Below are 21051 nucleotides of genomic sequence, written 5' to 3'. Positions count from 1 at the left end.
CCTTTCCCTTTCCCTTTCCTTTTCCCCTTTTCCCTTTCCGCTTTTCCCCCTTTTCCCTTTTCCCTTTTAATTCTATTTCCTATTTATTTATTTATTTATTTATTTGTTCTCTTTTCTTTTTTTCCACTCTCTAATTAGCAGCGTGTTGTGGTCCGTAGGGCAGAGGTGGCACTGCAGACAAGTCTAACTCTACAGAAGAGAGTTAAATTAACCAGCACAACTGACATCTAAGTCTAACCCTAAACAGCATGACAAAGAATTAGGATCTGAGGAGGGAAACAACAGGGTCTGTTCAAAACAAGAAACACAGAGTGAACAGTCTGTATTTGATAGTCTCTTTTATTCTCTTCCCATTCACAGTAATTTGTGAGCACTTTCTACAATTACTTTTCCTTTCTCTTCATCCTCCATCACCCTTGTCCTTTGACATTCAGCTGCCCCATCCGTAGTTTTGCATTTATAGAGACCTAGCTCCATCTCCTCACTTTCCTTTCAATGATTTGTGAGTGACAGATCCCTTCTGTAATGTGAAGGTAAATGTACTCCCCTTTCAGCCCTTCAGGAACAGAAGGTTTGCTTCCCTGCTCCTCTTCCATACATCCCCCAGAGGCATGCTGTTATCGAAGGCTCACACACAGAGCCTCTTTTTTGAGCCCTGCCTGTCTGCATTCTGTTCCCTGAAATGACTTCTTTGACTCACAAGCTAATGCCAACAAGGTTTGTCTGGAAAGGTTTGCAAGATGATTACATTTGGTGAATATTCATGCCAGAACAGGGCTGAAGTAGCTCAGCTGGGAGAGCGTTAGACTGAAGATCTAAAGGTCCCTGGTTCAATCCCGGGCTTCAGCAGCCTTTTTCAGCAGTTTTGGAGGTTTTCGTTCTGGGCTGACCAGTACAAGAGAGAAATGGAGCTACTGGAGAACGTCCAGCAAAGGGGAGAAGATTAAGCAAGGGAAAGAACCCTTATGTGAGGAGAGGCTGAGAGACTCGGTGCAGGTTGCCCAGAGGCTGTGGAATCCATCCTTGGAGATATTCAAAACCATCTGGAAAAGTCCTGGGCAACTGGCCCTGCTGGAGCAGGGTGTTTGGACCAGGAGACTTCCAGAGACCTTCCAATCTCAACTATGTTTCAGTTCTGTGGGTAGAGAAAGAAAGAAGTTTAGGAAAACAGCAGGGACTGTCATCTTCAAATATTGCCATGAGCAATGGCCACCTGGCCAATCGGCACAGCCATACGGGCTGACTAACCAGGCAACAACAGCTGTGATTATTATTGGGATATTAGAAAAATGGATGTAAATAGAAATGAGAGCAGGTTTGCACATTCCTATCCTTAAAGAACCATTTATCGGGTTCTATTTTTTAAAATTTTTTATCTTTATTTTCGACAAGCTAATAGCTCTGTGGACAGGGAGTGCTTCAAAATTATCTCGCCACCAGCTCTGAAATCCCGGTGTCTGTCATCTGTTGCGAGAGCTGCAACGCTACGTCACGCGCAGAGCCCCCAAATAAACTTCCGTTCTCATTTAAGACACCATCTGTGTCCCATTTCTGCAGCGCTTGGCACAGCTCGCTTCCCTTCTATGGTGTGTTTGTTCCCCTCGCGGAGCTGCAGCCTTCTTTGGAGGTGGGAAAGTCAGCTGGAGCGGATACCACCTCCGTGCCAACGGGGAGCACTTTGCCGCGATGTCTTTGGGTAGCGGGGTGTTCTCCGTGCTCAGCCTTGGTCGGCGGCCCTGGAGCAGGCTCAAGGGCAGCCCGTGGAAGAGCTAGAGCCTCTAGTAGGTGATATTTGGCTGCAAGGAGGACTTCGTTAGGCTATTCCTGTTAATGAGGACACATGCAGTGAGCTGAAGAGCCAAGAGCCATCATGGACAGTCACAGACACGGTGGAACATCCAATTGCTCAGGGTCATTTGCCTGGTAATTGATGGAGTTCATAGCCTCGTCTTCTTATTGTGTAATTAAATCAAGCTTTCTTGCATAACTCTGACATCTATAATCCACTCCAAAGCAAAACCAGCCTTAACTTAAGCTCTCCACCAAATCAACTAAATGATCTGTGCAAACCACATCACCGTGCCTCAATTTCCCTCACTATAGCTCTACCCTCCATTACCTTCTCCAGGTGTGGTGAGAGTTAACTTGCAGGTGAAAATACTTCATGTTCCCAACTTGTTTTTTGTGTGTTATCCCAGCACGCGTCCCCACGGATGATGTTGTATTACTCACACACCTTGAGTCCTCTTTTTTTTTTTTTTTTTTTTCTAATTCCTTTTATTTGCAAGAGCTGTGAACAGTCATGCTATCCAGGAAAACACAGTCTTCATAATGCTGGCATCAGCGTCACTGAGCTGTGCTCAGGAGATTGTTTCTTAGGAATTCCTATGACTTTCAGGTGAATTTGCTTCAAACTTTAACAGAAACAAGGAGGAGGGACGGATACGGAAGAAAACAAGGACAGCTCATCTCAGAAGAACAGAGAACAAGATGAGGTAAATAAAGCGGAAACAGAGTAGGAATGAGGATCACAGAGTGAAGGTGATGTAAGGCAGTAGAGAAGCCTGGGTCATCTTTGATAAAGACCATTTTAAATGGCTGAGAAGGACTTTGGGATACATCTGGGAAAATAAGATATCATATAAATAGGACAGAGAAAAACTTGGATCGTTTTGATTATAAAGGCAAAGTCTAGGAGAGATTTGGTGCTCTTTATGTGTATCTGAAGGAGATGAACACCAAGGATGGAGAATATATGGTCTGGCTAGAAGGCAGCATAAGAGGAATGGAGCTAAAATGGTTGATGATATGTCTTGGCTGTAAATTCTGAGATTTCTGCCTTCTCAGATGTAACAAAGTAGATGAAGAAAGCATAATGAATCAACACTTTCTCTTCATCCTCCTTCTCCTGAGCAATTTTATTTTATTTTATTTTTTTAAGCAAAGCTGAGATATTATATAAGCCTCTCAAGCCAGGAAAACATCTTGGTTTTATCCTACTTTTGCATGTGTTTTATTTCCTTTTTGCTTTGGAAAATGTGTCCCAAAACTTTCCTCGAGCTCAATTTGCTTGCCTTCAATGCATCCAGCAGTACCAACTTCCATACCCTAATTAATGTCATGTGAAGAGTGTGAGGGAGAGTTTCTTGGTTAACGTGATGAGATAAGCAATGCTAAGCCTGTCATATCACCAACCTTTCCCTCCCTGGCAGAGCTGAAGGATCTGGGGAACAACAGGAGGTGCAGAGGATGTGGACCAACAGGCAGCCTTATTAGCCATAATATTTGGTCTTAATTAGAAGATAGCTGGTATCAGCCCATGACCATGGCAGAGACATGGGATGGAAATGCAGGTTGCATTAATGGATCTCCAACCCCACAGAATAGGTGTAACTCTGAAACTGGATGTCAGGAGGGAGTCTGGTGAACACATAGAATAGGGAAGAAAACATTCTGACCTTGCACTCTCCTCCAGCTAGTTATTTCTTGGGAGGGCAAAATATGAATCAGCACTTGCTGCCACCGTGGTTGTGTCATTCACTGAGGAACAAGCTCTTTTTGCAGTTTTGTTTGCCATTCATTCCAGCTCTCCTTCTGATAACAGAACATCGACAGAGGTAACTTTGACCCTGCATCTTGGGTCAAGAGACAACTTCAGCTGGGTCACCAGAAGAGCAGGATGGCCAGACTGGGTAAGGCCATAGTCCATCAAACCCTGTCTTGTTAGTAGAGAGTAGTTTGAAAAAATTCTCTGATACAGATAGCTGTGAAGCTACCTTTCCTTCGGGTATCCCAAACATCACAAAATTCAGGGATAACACAGTGTCAGAGATGCCTCGAGACCAATCTCCAGCAAGCTGAATCGATTTAAAGTCTTCTTTCTTCCTCTCCTCTATTCATACAGTGACCCACATTCACCTGAGTCCCAGTCGTGTCCACGCTCACTGGACATTTTGCTGTGCATTCATCTCATCTGCTCTCAGACCAGCCTGCAGTGCATTTCATGAAAAGCCAGCATTTTCCTGAAAAGACATGGCAGAGAGGGAGAGAGAACTTTATTTTTTTTTTTTTTTCAGCTTTCTTTATATACTACATTGAACTCTCCTTCTCCACTCTCTTCCCAACTCTTTTCCTCCTGTCCCTCACACCAATAAAACCCGCTATAATAAACGTGCCTGCCATGGCAGGGGATGGACACGGGAGGGAAATTGTGGTCCCTGGGAGGGAGAGCAGAAACCCTCCGGCAGGGAATAGGAACAACTAGTAACACATTTCCAGAGCACCCGACGTGCTCGCTGTCTGCCTCCCACCTTCTCGGCTCGGCTGGCCCGCCAGCTCCAGGCTGCGTACACCCACCTGCAAGAGGGAACCAGCCCAGGGGAAAGTACACCTGGAGGGGAAAGCAAGTGGTCCGCAGAGGAGGTGGGAAGAGGACGGGGAATCCTGTGAAACCCCTTGGCTGTGTTTCAAGAGGGAGATTTTCTGGGCTCATCTTGATTTGGGAGTATGAAGGATGGGATATGGTAGGGGTGTTTTAGCATCCTCATCCAGATGATGATGCAAATATCCAAAACTTTTTCCTCTGCCATTAATTTGTAACGTATTCCTGAGGAAATTTTCCTGTCCCATTTGCAAACACTGCTTGACTTGGTTAAAGCATGTGAGACCATTCTGTAACTATCGAGACAGCCGCCAGCCCTGGAGTGGGATAAATCCCCCAGCACTGCTGGAGAATTAACACTGCAGATGGCTACGGGAATACTTGCAGGTGTTGAGATATTTGTGGTGTTTTGCCTCTTTCTTTTGACAGCTTCTCTCTCACTTGTTTACCTTGTTTATATCCGGTCTCTCCCAGCGTGTTCAACCCACCTGGGGAAGTCATGGGTGATTCCCACCCATGGGGAAAAATGCAAAGTTTACCCAGATGCACGAGCTGAGGTGCAAGAGATATCTGGCTAAGAACTGCAGCCTGATAAAAATCCAAAGCAATTTCTGCTCCTTGAGCACATGGTGGGGTTGAGGTTATGTGCAGGTACTTCACGTTTACTCCAGAAGCACTAGGTAGCTGAGAAGTGCCAATATATTCAGTGAGGAAAGCAGATACCAAACCCTGAGCTAAAGGTCTTTCCCTGGGGAAGCACCGAAATAACAAAGGAGCTGATTTCTCTCTACTGACTTTCCCTGAGAAGCTGAGGGGGAAAAAAATGGAGCTGTCAACTTAGAAACTTCAATTAAATGTTTAAAGCTACAGGTAATGATCTGGGACCTAAATTCCTGAAAATCTTTGGGCTGAAAAAAAAAAAAAAAAATCCCCAGTGGCTTTGCAAGGCTTCCAGTCCTGGAGTTATTTGCATATATATATAAATATATATATATTTAATGCCTTTAACACTAGGGAACTTGTATAGCAAATCAACAGCCACAGTGAAGCCTGATCTCTGCTTTTCCAAGCTTTCAGGTTGTCTCTGTAGCTGCAAAACTAGCTTTCCTCGAGCAACAGACAATCCAGCACATCTGTGGCCACCCATCAGGGTCTTTGATGGGGTGGCTTCAAAATCAGCAGGCAACTGTACTGCCTCTCACTCAGTCCAAGTTAAGAAAAGCTGCCGCCGTTTTCTATGCTAATTTTATGGTTTTCAAAAGCCCATTTCATGTCTCCTCCTCCTCCATATACCTCTCTCTCTCGCTCGCTCTTGCTCCTCCTGCGGAGGTGCCGAAGCCTCCTCCGTCAATTTGTGAGAACTTCTGCTTGAAAACTAGAGCAGAGAATCACCCACGTAACCAGGCTGGCAGGAAAATATCGGAGGCAGAGACACTGACTCAAAATGACTCGAGGAGTTTCCCCGTGTCAGGGTGAAAGGAATGGGAACCTGAGCCTGACATCGACTTCACCAAAATCCCTGGGGCGTAAACCTGTCCATCATCTTCTGACCACGACTGGTGAATTTGCTCATTAGGGAGACATTCCTGCATTTGTTTCTGGCATGTGTTCTTTTCTTATTTAATCAGTTTTCTGCTTGCCTGGAACTTGTGTTCCTTTTTTATTTTATTTTATTTTATTTGTTTCCCCATGAGAAAACTTGGCAAGGCAAGCTTTCTTCTAGACATTTCCAATTGCTTATAATGAGGGATTATAGGACATAGCTGAGTTTCTGCAGACAGAAGCGAAAAAAGCATTTTCCAATGTTTGTGTCATAATACGAGTCGCTTAAGAAGGTGATCTAAGTGCAGTTTAAAGCCCTAAAATCTAGTAATTGAAATCATTTCTGAAATGGATTCTCTCTCTTTTTACATTAACTGCTTTAGAGCTTTGCCAAGGATGTTTTCCATGCTGCAGATGCTTGTTGGGAGCCAAAATGCAATCCACCCACCCTTCTACATGAACTACTCAACTTTCCCCAGTCTGGCACCTCCTATGTGCTCCCAAAGGCTGGCAGAAGACCATTTGCCCTTGCTGCAGCCTGAATCCCACCCCAGGCAGGGAAATGAAAAGCTACGTATCTCAGAAGCGACAGCAGGAGCTCCACAGCCCTCTTTCTCTGGGCGTTTTTGAACACAATTTGCATATTTAAATAGCCTACTTCCACTTATAATGAGCGGTGCTTGATGTTCTTTCCTTTTCCTCCACTAACTCCCTGCAGTCACAAATAAAATTAGACTTCGCCATTCAAAGTGGAAATAAAGGATAGCCCATTGCCCCAAAAGTTAACAGCCCGAACACTTAACAGACCAAATAACAATCTAAACTACAATTAATTAATCAGCCATAGACACTAAAGCTAAGACCCTTTGAAAGTTTTAACTGCCTATTTACTTTAGTACTTCTGAAGAATTGAGCTGGGTCCAAAAAGTATTTCGCTATTCTCCATTTTTAGCATTGGGTATTCAAGCTGGGCCACTACTGCATTTGAAAGAGTAATTTTTTGTTTTGTTTATTTTTTTGTTTTGTTTTGTTTTGTTTTATTTCAATTTTAGCTGATGCATGACCATGTGACTTTTGGGGATATTCCTTAGACAGAGAGAAACAATCCTAACTCAAAATTTTCGAGGACCTTGCTCGATGGCCTGAATGGATAAACTACCCATGTCCTCATATCTGCCACCAAAAACAAACAAACAAACAAAACACAATGTTGAGTAAGTTGTGCCCTACATCAAGTTCAGTAGGTGAACTAAGGCTGGGTAAGTCGTACCCTACTTCAAGTTCAGTAGGTGAACTAGGGCCCTGTGCTTTTCAAAACCCAAGCAGTTCCTGCTAAAAAACGGCAGGGCTGGATTTCCAAAGGAGCTCAAAATTCAGAGTTTGGAAAATTGGCTGCTCAGCTGAGATCCTAAGAGCAACCGGACCCTTATGGACCTTCCCCTATGGGGGAGGTCCCAGGCCCTGGACCACTTCCCAAGGCTACTTCAGCTTTAGGCATTTAATGCAATAAAGATTTGGGTTACCTTAAGCTCACTTTAAAGTCAATGGGGAGAGTTAGTGCTTCTGAGTCAACTTGCTGAGATGTTAGAGCCCAAATTGGCCGACTAAGATGGGCTGGGAAGGGGTAGGACTGAACACGCACACACTTAATTTTCTATCAGATGGTCTGGATGGCAGCTCCTGTGCACCCATTGCAAATAGGGCAGCAGGAAGCACCTTTTAATGTGAACCTGGGTGGTCTTCGCCATAATCCGGACTCTACCCAGTTGCACGACAAGCCCAGAAGTGTGTGATTCCTTCAGGGCCTCACGCAAGCTGCCTGCTCATGGCACAGTGCTGCTACACCTCTGAGAGCTCTGCACTGCAGCACAAACTGAGCCTTAATGTCTTTCTGCCTGGAGTAGTAATCACAGCATTATTGCTCCCATGGCATGCAAATAATAATCCTTTCTTTTCCTCATCTTGTAGCTGCCATGTAATTTAGGAAATTAATCTTGAGGGCTGGGAATGTCTTTTATTGTCTAACATGTTCTTTCTGCCTTTGTTTCTGTCATGGCTAGCTCTCCCTGTCAGACCTCAGAGTATTTTCCAAGCTGACTGGACAATTTTTGCCCCATTTTCTGATGGGTGAAACTGAGGCATCAATAAAATAATTGTCTTCTCAGGTTAGCCATTGGCAAAGGAAGAGACAAAGCAGATGCGCAGCCCAAATATTACAGTAGGTGCTGCGAGAATGTAAGAAGGAAGCAATTGCAGAAATACTCCATGGCAATGCAAACTATCACAAAGATAGCAAAATGGGAAATGTGATGATGGGAAGATGCGTGCCACTCCACACGACTTTCTCCTCAGGCAGCTTCGTTGACACTGCAGCAGTGTTTCACAGCGACTGCAAAACAGGGGGCTGGGGTCTTCTGTCTGACCCCATAAAACACAATTGCAGATACAGCAACCCCTGGGGTGATCTGCGTTCAGTAGTTTCAGTGGGAGCTTTCCCAGACCTACTAACAGACTGAGAGACAGTCATGCTTCTATAGTGACCATTTTCCTTTCTTTTTTTTTTTTTTTTTATTATTATTATTTTTAAAATTTGTATTTATTTATTTATTTTAATTATTATTATTATTTTCATTTTTTTTCCTCTTTTTCTTTTTCCTAGACAAAAGGAAATTCTCCTGCTAAGGATTCCTGTTGAGCTGATCTTTCCCTGCAGCCCCAGCATCTCAGCAGCAGCACCGAGATGTAACACTGGTGCTGTGCAGTCAGGGTGGATGCGTGCCGATTAATCCATGCCAGCGCTTGTGGCAGGAAAGATGGAGAGAGTTGTGTCATGAGGACAGGGGAGACGGGCGGCAGCAGTATGTCAGGACTGAAGGAATTGAGAAAAAGATGGGAAAGCAGTTAGAAAAAGCAGGAAATCAGAGCTGAAGGGCACTGGCAGAGCTGTGAGCATTTGTGGGGAGGGAGGAGCCTGGAGAGGGAGCAGCGACGCACGGGGGGCTCAGGAGGAGATGGTTTTGGGGTCCGATGATAGCTGATGGATCAGCATATGTGGGCTGGGCGAAGGCACTGGTGGGTCAGCCGCCCCCGTGCTGCCTGCCGCCCACTGCCCTTAATCATCCTGCACCTTCCCCTTATTCATCCCGCATCTCGCCTCCCAGTGAGCAAGCACCATCCAGCACGGGGCTGCTTTAACCCTTCTTTGAGCCAAAGGCAGAGAAACTTGGAAACTTTTAGCACTGAGGCTTGGGTCCAAGCTGTTTCAAGGAGGAAGGGAGCTGGCACGGGAAGGGGAAGGTGGGAGAAGCTGCAGACAGAGCAGCTGATCTGATCACTTCTGATATCACTGCACTGTGGTCTCTAGGGATTTCTTTACGTCCTGCAGCGTGTAAGATCAAGAGCAGATAGTCAGCATTAGTGGCAGCCTTTCCTTTGCTCTCCCACAAATGTAGGTGAGGATTCAAAGCAGTTTGTTTGCAGGTTCACTGCGCTGCAGCCATGGTAAGGGCGAGCAAGCCCAGCTGCCACCAGCACCTCCACGACTGCAACAGTGATGGCTTCGACCATGAATCCTCCAATTTTATATATAAACAGATAGCAAGAGAAGTAAGAAGAGGGCAAATGCGTGTGATAACAACCCCCTGGATTTCTTCCACCTCTTGGCCATTTTCAGCTCAAGTGATTTGCTAAGCTGTCTGTGGTTTATCCGGCAATCCATAATAAATCTCTATTCCAAATGCAATATGGCTGTCACATTTAGATTGTCTGATGGTGGGAAACACAAGCTCCTCTTTGGGAGGAGTTATGCTAAAACCTGCAAATACCACTGGTCTCTCCAGCTCAATGGCACTAAGAGCAACTGGTAGGGCACATCTCTCTGTCATACTGCTAAAACCTCTTCTCCCCATGACCCCAGTATAAATAAATACACTATACCCAAACTTCCTCTTGGAAATTTGGTTCCCTGCCCCATGTTCTCCCCAAACCACATCTGGTTGTAGCTTGGGAGGGCACAAGTTGGCACATTCAAGCAGTGTGGGTGGGCAATGGGCAATGTTCGAGTCCAAGCACTGTTCCTATTTAGAATTTCAGCACACATTATCCAGGAGTCTAGCACCAAGTCAAAATATTGTTTAGCCAGGCTGCTTGAACACTAAGCCTGTGCCAGCTCATTGCTCTCTGACTCATGATCAGTGTGTCTGGTATCTGATTTGCTTCTGCCCTTAGGGCCCAAGGCTGCACTTCTCTAGTGCAGTAAATGAGGTCAGAGAAGTTCAGTATACAGCCACAGTGTGCAAATTGTTCTTAAACCTGAGGGCAGTGCCTGGGATGTGCACAAACACCTGCCTGCGTCCTGACACAGGCATAGAAAATAGGAGTAAAGGGTCAAAGGAAAAGTATTTTCTACATGCTCTATCCTTGAGCCAGAAGATCCTGCCCGGGTGACTCAGGTCTGCAGAGGGATGTGCTGGGTGAGCAGCTGGTGGATTTGCTGAGCCATGCGGGAGGGAAATGCATGTTCTGGCCCTACCGGCTAGTGGGTGGTGGCTCTTGGCAAAGAGCTTTGCCCAGAGGGCCCCATGATGTCTCTTTGAGGCTTAAGCAGGTCGTGATGTCATTCACTTATGCACAAGTCATTATTCACTACTCATTATTCAGCAAGGAAGCGATCTCCTGGAAGCAATGCAGGGTCTGGAAGGGTTATGTCCACCATCAGAATGAAAGGGAGAAACAAGATGTCTCTGCCCTATTTTGGAAGAGAGATCTGATGAATCGATCTTTGAGAAATCTCTAATCAAATGTTCATTGCTTCTCGCTTCATTTTTTCAGAGAACTTGAATCTGAGACCTTGTCTCTGCAGTTTGCCTGAAGGTCTCCACAGATCGTGAATTAGTCAGAAAGGAACTGACAGCAAAACTGAAACACAGTCACTTAGTTATAGAACTCTTTGAGGGTGCTTGCACGTCAATGCTATCATTTCAAAGAGGCTAGTGTAGGAACAGAAGAGGTTCAGGAAAGGGTAGAAAGCTTCTTCAGAGACCTGGAACTGTTTCCTTATGAGAATACTCATAAAAGGGCATGCTGGAACTTTTCCTCCTGGAAGAAGACAAATTGTGCTTCAAAGTCAGTTCTGATTCAGACTAAAGCCAACTCTTTCTGATAAGATAGGTTTTTCTTTTCCAGTTCCAATTTATTGAGTGTCCCAATAAACAAGTGGGTCAGCATTGCTACATCTTTTGGGGGCAGTCCATGACATAGGGGTAAGAACAGGCAACCCCAAGATGAGGAGATACAAAAGAATCATATCACTTTTTCTGTTGAAGACATTGGATTATAAAACTCTGCTCCTGATTCACAGAGTTATTTAGGTTGGAAGGGACCTCTGGAGGTCATCTTATCCAACCTCTCTGCTCAAGCAAGGCTGCCCAGGACCACGTCAATACAGCTTTTGAAGATCTCCAAGGACGAGAGGTATCTGCCCACCACCCCCACCTTGATACCTCTTCTCCTCCTCTCCAGGCTGAACAGTCCAAAGACTTTCAGCCTTTCCTCACAGAAGTATTCCAGTCTCTTCTTTGTTGTCCTTCATTGGACTCTCCCCAGTACCTCCATGCTGTTTCCATCTTGTATCGGTGAGCCCAGAACCCCCAAAACTGGTGTAAAAAGGCTGCTGAAGCCCGGGATTGAACCAGGGACCTTTAGATCTTCAGTCTAACGCTCTCCCAGCTGAGCTACTTCAGCTCTGCCCTAGCATGAATATTCACCAGTGCTGATGTAATGTAATTATCTTGCAGATTTTTATCATTCAGACTGCCTTTGTGGACATTTGGGTCTTGTCCTGTTACTGGGGATGTCTGAGAAGAACATAACTCTGTCTTCTTTGCACCCTCTCTTCAGACATTTATATACATTGATGAGGTGCCCCCAAGTCCTATCTTCCAGGCCAACTTCTCTTCTCCAGGCATTTCATGGGATGTTGTGCATGGATAAAAGGGCTTCAGAGGCAATTAGAGAACAGTGGAAACTTAGTTCCACCGGCAAATATTATATATAGGTTGCCTTGAAACCTCCCTTCTTCCCCAGCATGAGAAGCTATTAACTACAGATTACTAGAATCTGAGAGAACACTGCACAGAGACTATTCAGTAGCTTTCTTCTTGTCATTGTAGTTGTTTCACCCAAGTTTGCTACTTTCCCAACCTCCTTTCTCCATATGCTATGTCGAATCCATGCCCTCACAAATAAAACAAGCAGGGTCTTTTTGACCCCCAGAGTAGGAACCCCCCTAAAGCCTTTGGCACTTGGGTGGGGTTTCAATTACCTATTTACCTTCAGGCAATGGAAGAATGCTCTTCATCTCAAATACAATCTCACCACAATGACTACATTCAGGTTGCCTAAATATAGACCTTTAATGCTCTTTGTGATACCTTACTCCATCCCAGCTGTATTACAGTGTCTACTCCAAAGGACTCTAGTCTTTCCTCATGCCCCACCTCTTATCTTTCAGCCCTGTCTCATAGCATTCAGCTCTGGCTTGAAGGCTCCTGGGACTCTTAAAAAGTATACCAGGTACTTAGGAACAAAAAATGTGTCCTTCCTTGTCAGATGTAATTCGTTTCTCTGTCTCTGAAAGAGGCACAAGAAGATGCTCCTTTAGGGTGAGCACACCAGCATGGCCACTAGCTGCAATCCATTCCTTCTGAGCCAGATTTAAGAAGTTGGAAGGAACACCTCCACCTGGTCTTTCTGCATCTGTTTAGGGATCTATTACCAATGCTTAAACCTGTGTTGAAACACAGCTTTGGCCCAAACTCAAAAATTATCAGAGATCTTTGAATGAGAGTGGTTTTGGTGGATAAAGTCACAAGACAGGAATAATTCTTCCAGCCACATTTCTACTGTTAACATCCGTCCAAGAAGGTTTTCTCAGAGGCTGGACTCAGATGTCATTCCCTGGAGGAGCCTGAATCATCCACACCCTGCTGGCTGTGGGTGAATGGCTGGCAAGGAGCCACCTTCGGGTTTCTCTCTAAGAAAGGGAGACCTGCCAGGTCAGCATCTGTGGAAGCCTGGCTCACCTGCGTCTTAGCTCTGCCCTTTCAGCTGTCCCATTTTTGCTTCACCAGCTTTCTCCTTGCAAAGGCAAATGACTGCAGAAGCCAAAACAGTTCTGTTTCTCACCAGCTTTCCTCAGACAGGAAGAAATGATCCCAACATGGGAACTGTGGGATTTGACAACCCACTCTGCCTTACTGGAAATACTCAGGCATCAGCTGGGTACAAAATTCCTACAGATAGATAAGCTGTGCTACCACTTTGCAAATGCTAGCAGTGCTGGGAGAAACGAGGAAGTGAAGGACCTGATAAAGAACAAGCCCTGAAGGAAGTGCTACATTGCAGTTAAATTAGAAATTTTAGAAGCTGACTTGCTGGGAAGTTGGCTTATACAGATGGTGAAACATCACAACTGAAAGTCTAGGAGCAAAGTTATCAGAAAATAGAGCGGAACTGCAAGTTTAACACGTCTGACTGGGAGGACTTGGAAGCTCAGACTTTCTCTTATTGAAGAGAAAAAAATTCAGCCTGACCCTCTGGCTTGTTTCAGACCTAAGGGCTGGAGCTCTGTAGGGAGTCCTGCGAGGGACATGAATGAAGTGGAAGGAAGAGTGAAGTTGGGCTCACTGCTCTACTTGCCTTGTGGGCAGGTCAAAATCACTGCTTTTAGCTGACACTGCTTTTTTGAGCCAGGGCTGTGGACATCTCCCTCTACCACAAACAAGTCCAGCTCACCACCGCACTGTACAAATGCGGAGATTTGGGAAAACTGCTTTGATATCCTATCTACTGTCATGAAAGAGAGACAGACAACCACCGTGGTCTCCTGACTGAAAAATACCTTGTCCATGTGTCACTTAGGCTGTCCCTTTTTCTCTCTCTGTCTCCAGTCTGCCTGCCTATGCCAGAAAGTTCCTGATAGGTAGCCTTATACTTCTCCTTTGGTTTACTCCGGTGCTCTCCTCAGGTCAGTTGAGTCTCACTTGCACTGGGTCTGCAGAGTGGGAGCTCCTCTGGGCTTCACACAGAGGTTCCCTGTCGACTTCTCTTACCTGTCCTCATTTCCACTGCAAAAAATCCTGTTTCATTCACATCTTAAATACTGTCTGCCGTTTTGGTGTTCCCATATAACAAAGGATGTAAAAAATACTAACAATTTGAAAGGGGCAATAAAATCACTTCTATACTGTGAATGGCTTTATAAGCTGTGATTATTCAATCTGAAAAAAAAAAGAAAAAAAAGAAAAAAAAAAAGAAAAAAAAAAAAGGAAAAGAAAAAGAGGGAAAAAGGAAGGATCTTGCAGGATTTAGACATAAGTCAGAAGGGGCTGACTGCTTGTCTCTCCTGATACAGGAACTGAGGCTTATCAGTTCAAATGATCAAATGACAAACAAAGGAAAAGGAAGAATTTCTTCACACAATATCTGCATATCTATGCAACTCTCTGCTGTAGGACCTTGTAGATCACCAAAGCATACAGTCATTCAAAGAGTGACTGAGTAAGTAAGTTTATCAAAGAAAAAAAATTCCACGTGAATTTGAAACTACCTGTTTTAGTTCACATGGTTCCTGAGCCACAAATCTCTGGAGACTGGGAGAGTATCTGGTGGTATAACACTAGATGTTTTTTTTATTATTATTATACTCTACTGTAGGCATTAACTCATGGAAAATGTCAGAAACTGGGTTTTGAGCTAGATGTTCTTCTGTACATCTTCTCTGGCACCTCCCTATCCTCATGCCTGGGATCCCTAAGACATCAAGACAGTATCAACCTGCTAAACCCTGTTGGCACGATGGGCAAAGAAAAGATGCTGGAGGTGTCAATTTAAGCTATCAGCCAGCTGTGTGATCTATCACTCCCACGCCTTGGCTAGGTCAAACAGATGACAGGACATCCCTCTCTTTCCACTTTCCCTCCTTCTATTCTTCCAGTCTTCCTATCACTCAAGGCTGATCTGCCTGTGCTTTTTAAAACATCCATCTGGCATCCACCAGATGCAGCTTTCAAAAGTTATCACATTACACCCAGGCAGAAAGATGCCATTGAATGCTTATCCCTTGATCTGCTCTGCCTGACCATGATGGGAGGTTGGAAGCTGGCCTTTGTTGGTCAGCATGGATTCATCGCCCCTTGCTGAGTGCACTGTTTTTTAATGGGGGGTCAATGCATCAAGCAGATGGAGGTGCAGAGAGCTGACCTTTCCTACCCAGCTCCACACGTCAGATTTGCCATAAATCTTAGTTTTCACTGCAGATTTCCTGGCACCAAACTATGCCACTGATCAGATTTTGCCCTATTTCTCCATTCGTAACCCATCTATTTGCACCAGGGGAGCAACAGACAAAGGCAGGGTTGAGATGCTATTGCTTTTCACATATTGACTTGGCTCTGATGTGTCAAATAAAGCACATGTTCCTCCTTTAGGTTTCTTGGATTTTTTCTGTCTCATTACACCGAGTAGGTTTCTGGTTTACTTGAAAAGAATTTTCAGTGATTATCTCTATTTTGCTGTCGCTATTTTCTCTCCTTTTTATTTTTCCAGACTTTTCTGAAAATGATCTCATTAAGAACATGGAACTCCTGTTTCTGAAAAAGGCTCCTTGAGGTTTGCAAAGGTCTCCCAGCAGGAGGGTTGCTTGTCTCCATTTTCCCTGCAGTTCAACAGACCCCCAAGTGAGCCCATTAACAAAAATGGACTGCTCGAAAAAAATTCTACAAAATATGCAACAGCAGCAGCTCCAGAATGTAAGGCTCCAGTAGACAACAAACTAGGTTTGCAAACCTCTTCTATTATGACAGTTTAATATGTTAGGGAAAGGATGTGCTAATGACACAAGGACGACTGTGGGTGCCGGCTACCTACTGCAATAGCTGTGAGGGGACATACTAAAGGGGTTAAAATATGGTGCCTGAGATAAGTCAGTTGTTATTCTGGAGAGATAAATACATCTTTGAAAAACAGAATTAATGAAGCCTGGCTGCAAAAACATGCCTGCCACATAGCCTTTTTCTTCTCCACCCCCACCCCTCAGTCTGATATCTAAAAAATGCTGAGATCATTAACCTGCCCTGTGGGGGGAGGACAACACCAGGCCTTCTTTAACATTTTCATTTTAGGCTTATCTCTTAAGAATCCAGGCTATGAATAATGGCAGTGATGTCCTTATATGCAATATCCCCATGCTTGAAGCATGTGCCTTGGGTGGAAGGATGCAGGCTGCGGTCCTCTTGCTGCCTAAGAGAAATGATCAGGCTGTGGGTGAAAATTTGCAGTCTGCCCTATTGTGAAGTACCCACCTATCCAGTGGTAGGAAAACACGGTGAGAAGAAACTCCAGACCTGGCATTCAAGTTCTCCCTGATCTTGGGTTTCTCTTTGCTGAGAAAATTAAGTTTTAATGTTGGTCCTAGAGACCCTGTTACAGAAAGACACCTAAGAGGTCTTGGATGCATTTCACTCAGACTGGTGGGGCAATTTTGGAAATACAGAAGTCTGTGTTCACTTGTGTTCAATTCTTGTCCCTGATCAAGGAGAAAAGGTATTTGGGGCAGAAGTTTCTGAGCTTTATTGGAATAGCCCAGTTACTGTGCAGAAAAGAAGGCAATGACTATCCCCTGGTTGTGTCCTACATACACCTAGGTTGATGAGACAGCAGGGGAACACCTGGTCTGAGAACATTTTCTTGGAGCTGAGCACTGAGGCACACAAGCCTCAGTGAGTTCAATCTAAATTTGCTTTGCGTCAATTACTGGATATTGCAATCCTGCAGTTATGCTCAGTGTACAAGTCCTGTTGCTTTTTGCAGGCTTAATAACATTTGCAGATCCCTCTCTGCCTCCACAAACTCACAGCATTCTGTGCTTTCCCCAGATCTTTCTTTCAAGATGGATCGCCCACTGCCATTTCAACCCATCAAAACTTCATTTTCAGAAGGATAAACCTGATGCACTTGGGAATCACTTTTTTAATAAACATCAATAGACCAGAGGAATAAAATGGATGCTAAGAAAGCAGAAAAACAACACCAAGAAATCCCTTGCAAAAATAACAGGTGCATTAAACTGTGTGGGGGTATGTAGGTATACATGTAAGACAATAATACATGAACCAGGTGGCATGCTACCTCATTAGCAATCCACTTGTTCTTGCCAAACAGGCTTTGGTGAGATTCCCTGAGAGGTTTCCCAGAAACTTATAAAATTAGTAGTAAACAACACTTCCTGGGGGTTGGGAAATATTCTCTGAGTCTGCCTAACATCCCAACCCCCTTCTGAAGTTTCCTCTGTTTTGCAAAGCATCCAGAAGACATTAGAAAGAAAATTAAGGAACAAATGAGGGGGAATACGAAAGATACATTTAGAATCCACAACATTCCACTTCACATTGAAAGTATAAGAATGATTGCTTGGGCAGTGATAGTATCTTGATGTATAAAATGGGTTTGTTACTTAACTCTGGTGATTCACGCTGTCAGGCACGGGGATAAGGCAGCTGCCAATTCTGATGCCAGGAAGGAATTTTCTCTCCCAGAACAGATTGGCAGGGAATTTACAAAGCTGATGGGTCAATAACAGGGGTCAAATACGGTTATGATGTGGACAGGCTGGGGTGACATCTCAGAGCACAGCAGCGCTATCATGACTCAGTGGTACCAGGCATGCCCCAAAAATCAGTGCACAAACCTTTAGTCTTTTCTCCCTCAGCTCCATTAAACCTGTCCACAAAGGGATGACTTTGGTGGACCAGGGGATTAGATGAAGAGCAGGGTAGTGACTCTTTTCATATTTCTCACATCATCTGTTTCATCTATGTTCCTAAAAAGAGCCTAATTGAAGCTCCATGAGGCTTAGCTCTTGGCTGTTTGGTTTTGTTGTGTTATTTTTCCTGTGTTTTTAAAGAGTGTTTAAAGAACATGTTCCAGCTGCCTGGAAGGAAAAAGCCAGAAAGAAAAAGAGAACAAAGGAAAGCAGTGGAGATATTTAATTGAGATAATTTTAGCTGTTCTAAATGGCACAGGCCGTGTGCACAAACATTTGCAGAGAGGGAGATGAGGAAGGAAGAGGGAAGAAGTTTTGTACTGCTCAATGAGTCCCCAAATTAAGGGGAGGAAGGTGCCCTGTCAGGTATTGACAGGATCCTACCTAGTAGCTCTTCGGTAACCGACTTCAGAGCCTCAATGGTCTCCTCTGCACACTACCAGGCCTTGGCACAAACTCATGCAGGCCTGGCAGGACAAAACAGGGAAACCATTTCTTTATGGGGCTGAGTCCCACAGACAGGCACTCTCAGGGTGGCAGAAAGGGGGTGGCAAGTCTGGATGATACGAATTCAGATCTCTCCTTAGCTCTTGTGTCCTAGGTGAACACCTGAGGAGGTCCTTCTTGGTGGGGAGAAGACTTGGCTGCTCCTTTTGTGATCCTTATGTTTTTTGTGCGATTAAACAGAAACAAGCAGAGAGATAGTGTTAGCTTTCCTGTGAGATATGGGAAATATAGCCTGGGGTTTGTATCCTGAAGTTTGAGACTTCCAGGCCTGTATCTCAGTCTGGTCTGATGGATGTTTGGTGAGTTATCTGAAATGGAAAACCTCTTGCAGAAGATGCAAGTTAGAGCATGAGGTATGTGGAGGTCAGAGCTCCTCAGATATAAAGAAGTCACAACACATGTCCGAGTTAAAAGAGATCTTTTGAACCTGGTTTTCCACAGCTCTTCAAAGGACTACCTTGGCCCTAGAATATTCTGTACAATGTTGCATGCCTTTTTGATAATATGAGTGATAAACATGCCCTCTATGTCCAGACTAGGACTTTGGGTGGCAGTTGGTGCTTCCTGAACAGCTGGCAGAAGCATGGAGATACATCAGTTTAGCACCTGTTAAACATCTACTTAAAATCTGCTTCTGTTTAACATCTTTTTCATTGACATGGACAAAGGTCGGGTGCACCCTCAACAAGTTTGCCAATGACACCAAGCTGTGTGGTGTGGTCGACCTGCTGAAGGGAAGGGATGCCATCCAGAGGGGCCTGGGCAAACCTGAGAGGTGGACCTGTGAGAACCTCATGGGGTTCAACAAGGCCAAGTGCAAGGCCCTGCAGCTGGTCTGGGGAATCCCAAGCTCACATACAGGCTGGGCAGAGAATGGATTGAGAGAAGCCCTGAGAAGAAGGACCTGGGGTGTTGGTTGATGAGAAGCTTGACATGAGCCAGCAATGTGCACCTGCAGGCCAGAAAGACAACCATATCCTGGGCTGCATCAAAAGAAATATGGCCAGCAGGTTGAAGGAGGTGACTGTCACCTTCTGCTCTGCTCTTGTGAGACCTCACATGAATCCCCCAGCACAAGAAGGACATGGACCTGTAGAAGTGGGCCCAGAGGAGGCCACAAGGATGATCAGAGGGCTGGAGCACCTCTTCTGTTAGTACAGGCTGAGGGAGATGAGGTTGTTCAGCCTGGAGAAGAGAAGGCTCCAGTGAGGCCTTACAGCAGCCTTCCAATACCTAAAGGGGGCCTAGAAGAAAACTGGGGAGGGAATTTTGTCAGGGAGTGTAGAGATAAGACAAGGGGAAATGGCTTTAAACTAGAAGAGGGTAGATTTAGATTAGATATAAGGAAGAAATTCTTTACTGTGAGGGTGGTGAGGCACTGGCACAGACTGCCAAGAGGAGCTGTGCATGCCCCATCCCTGGAAGTGTTTAAGGCCAGGCTGGATGGGGCCTTGGGCAACCTGATTTATTGGGAAGTGTCCCTATCCATGGCAGAGGGGTTGGAAGTAAATGACCTTAAAGGTCCCTTCCAACCCAAACAATTCTGTGATTCTATACCCTACTCTGATTCCTTTGCCCTCACAAGGCTTAACGTAGCCAAAAAGCAATGCCTTTCACATCCATCACATGCAAAACTTGGGGAGGGGGTTGGAGAAGGATGTTGGAGAGCAAGCAGGGGATGGAAAGCAGGGGGTTGCATCTGTTCTTTATGGGGGACAAAAACCTCCAAATCTCAAGGTTTTCCCCTTCGTCACAAGCTCCCTAGCACCCTCCACTAGCATCCCTCCAGAAAGCCTTGCTGTTTCTGGGCAAAGCAGTGCTACAGGGACCCTCTCTCCCTCCCTGGTGTAGAGCTTGGGGAGAAGAAAAGAAAGCTGTAACCCACACCGTGACAGGCACCACGCTTGGGGATCTGTGCCCACATCATCCTTATTTCAGCATTGTCACCCTGTCCCACTTTCTCCCCCTGAAAGCTCACCTAGCAAGCTGTCTCCCTTCCCCACTTGCAGGAAGGTGGAGGGGGAAAGGCAGGAGCGTGCAGCAGATCCCATCTCCCTCTCATGCAGCACTGCTCATCCCTTCTGCCTGCTCCCACTCGCCCCTTCTCCCCCACTCACCCACCCACCTCCATGTCTCATCCAGGGGCGGCTCGGGGTCCCTCGGGCAGCCGCGGGGATGGATACTAACCTCTGCCAGGATGCTCTTTAAGGAACCTTGTAATATGGAGCTGTTGCATTTCCCTCCCCTTCCTCCCCGCAGCCAGCCTCGCCAGCTGAATAACCTGGCTGAAAAAAAAGGGGGTGCGAGGAGGGGAATCCAGGCCACCGCGTCCTCCCCCGCAGCGTGGGCTGTTTTTGTGCGGAGAAGGGCAGCGCTGAGGCTGCCGGTGGTGTCAAGCGGGGAGAAACGGTGGCAATCAGCAGAGGAACAGCGGCTCGGTCTGCCAGCCACCCCTGCATCTCCCCCCATATCCTTTTCTCTCACTGTTTCAACATTCCTATGAGGCCCTGTGGAGGGCTAAATCCTATTGTGCTGGGAGGGAGCTGCCACCGCCTCCCCAGCATCTGCCGGATTGCACACAGGGGCCCTGGATGAGGGCAGCGCTGCTGCTCCCAGCCCCACAGCCCTGCAGCATGACCATCACTCCCCAGGTGACGTCTGAGCAACATTCACCCTCCCTGCAGAGTCAGCCTTCAGGACTTAGGGACCTTCCCCTAAACTAAGGCTCAAATAACCCTGTCTGCAATTGCAGCCCATTATTATTTTATTATTATTATTATTATTATTTTCTTAAATACCA

General features: G+C 45.5%; 1 long non-coding RNA gene and 2 other non-coding genes across 4 annotated transcripts; 1 reads left to right on the top strand and 2 right to left on the bottom strand.

Moving 5' to 3' along the window:
• Nucleotides 1-127: 127 nt before the first annotated feature.
• On the bottom strand, nt 128-20526 carry LOC118163120. 2 transcript variants are annotated; one of them, XR_004748863.1, is made up of 3 exons: nt 20439-20526; nt 3919-4022; nt 128-1135 (listed from the first exon to the last, which is right to left on the bottom strand). It is a non-coding gene; the product is annotated as an uncharacterized LOC118163120 (long non-coding RNA). The 2 variants fall into 2 exon arrangements; XR_004748862.1 differs by lacking the exon at nt 128-1135 and adding an exon at nt 1329-1796.
• Nucleotides 777-849, top strand: TRNAF-GAA. The gene has a single exon. It is a non-coding gene; the product is annotated as a tRNA-Phe (tRNA).
• On the bottom strand, nt 11593-11665 carry TRNAF-GAA. Its single transcript has one exon. It is a non-coding gene; the product is annotated as a tRNA-Phe (tRNA).
• Nucleotides 20527-21051: the final 525 nt, after the last annotated feature.

The sequence above is a fragment of the Oxyura jamaicensis genome, chromosome 2 (genome assembly GCF_011077185.1).
Source record: "Oxyura jamaicensis isolate SHBP4307 breed ruddy duck chromosome 2, BPBGC_Ojam_1.0, whole genome shotgun sequence".
Classification (NCBI taxonomy): domain Eukaryota; kingdom Metazoa; phylum Chordata; class Aves; order Anseriformes; family Anatidae; genus Oxyura; species Oxyura jamaicensis.
Note: the sequence above shows the minus strand (reverse complement) of the source record. Positions and strands in the feature narration are given on the sequence as shown.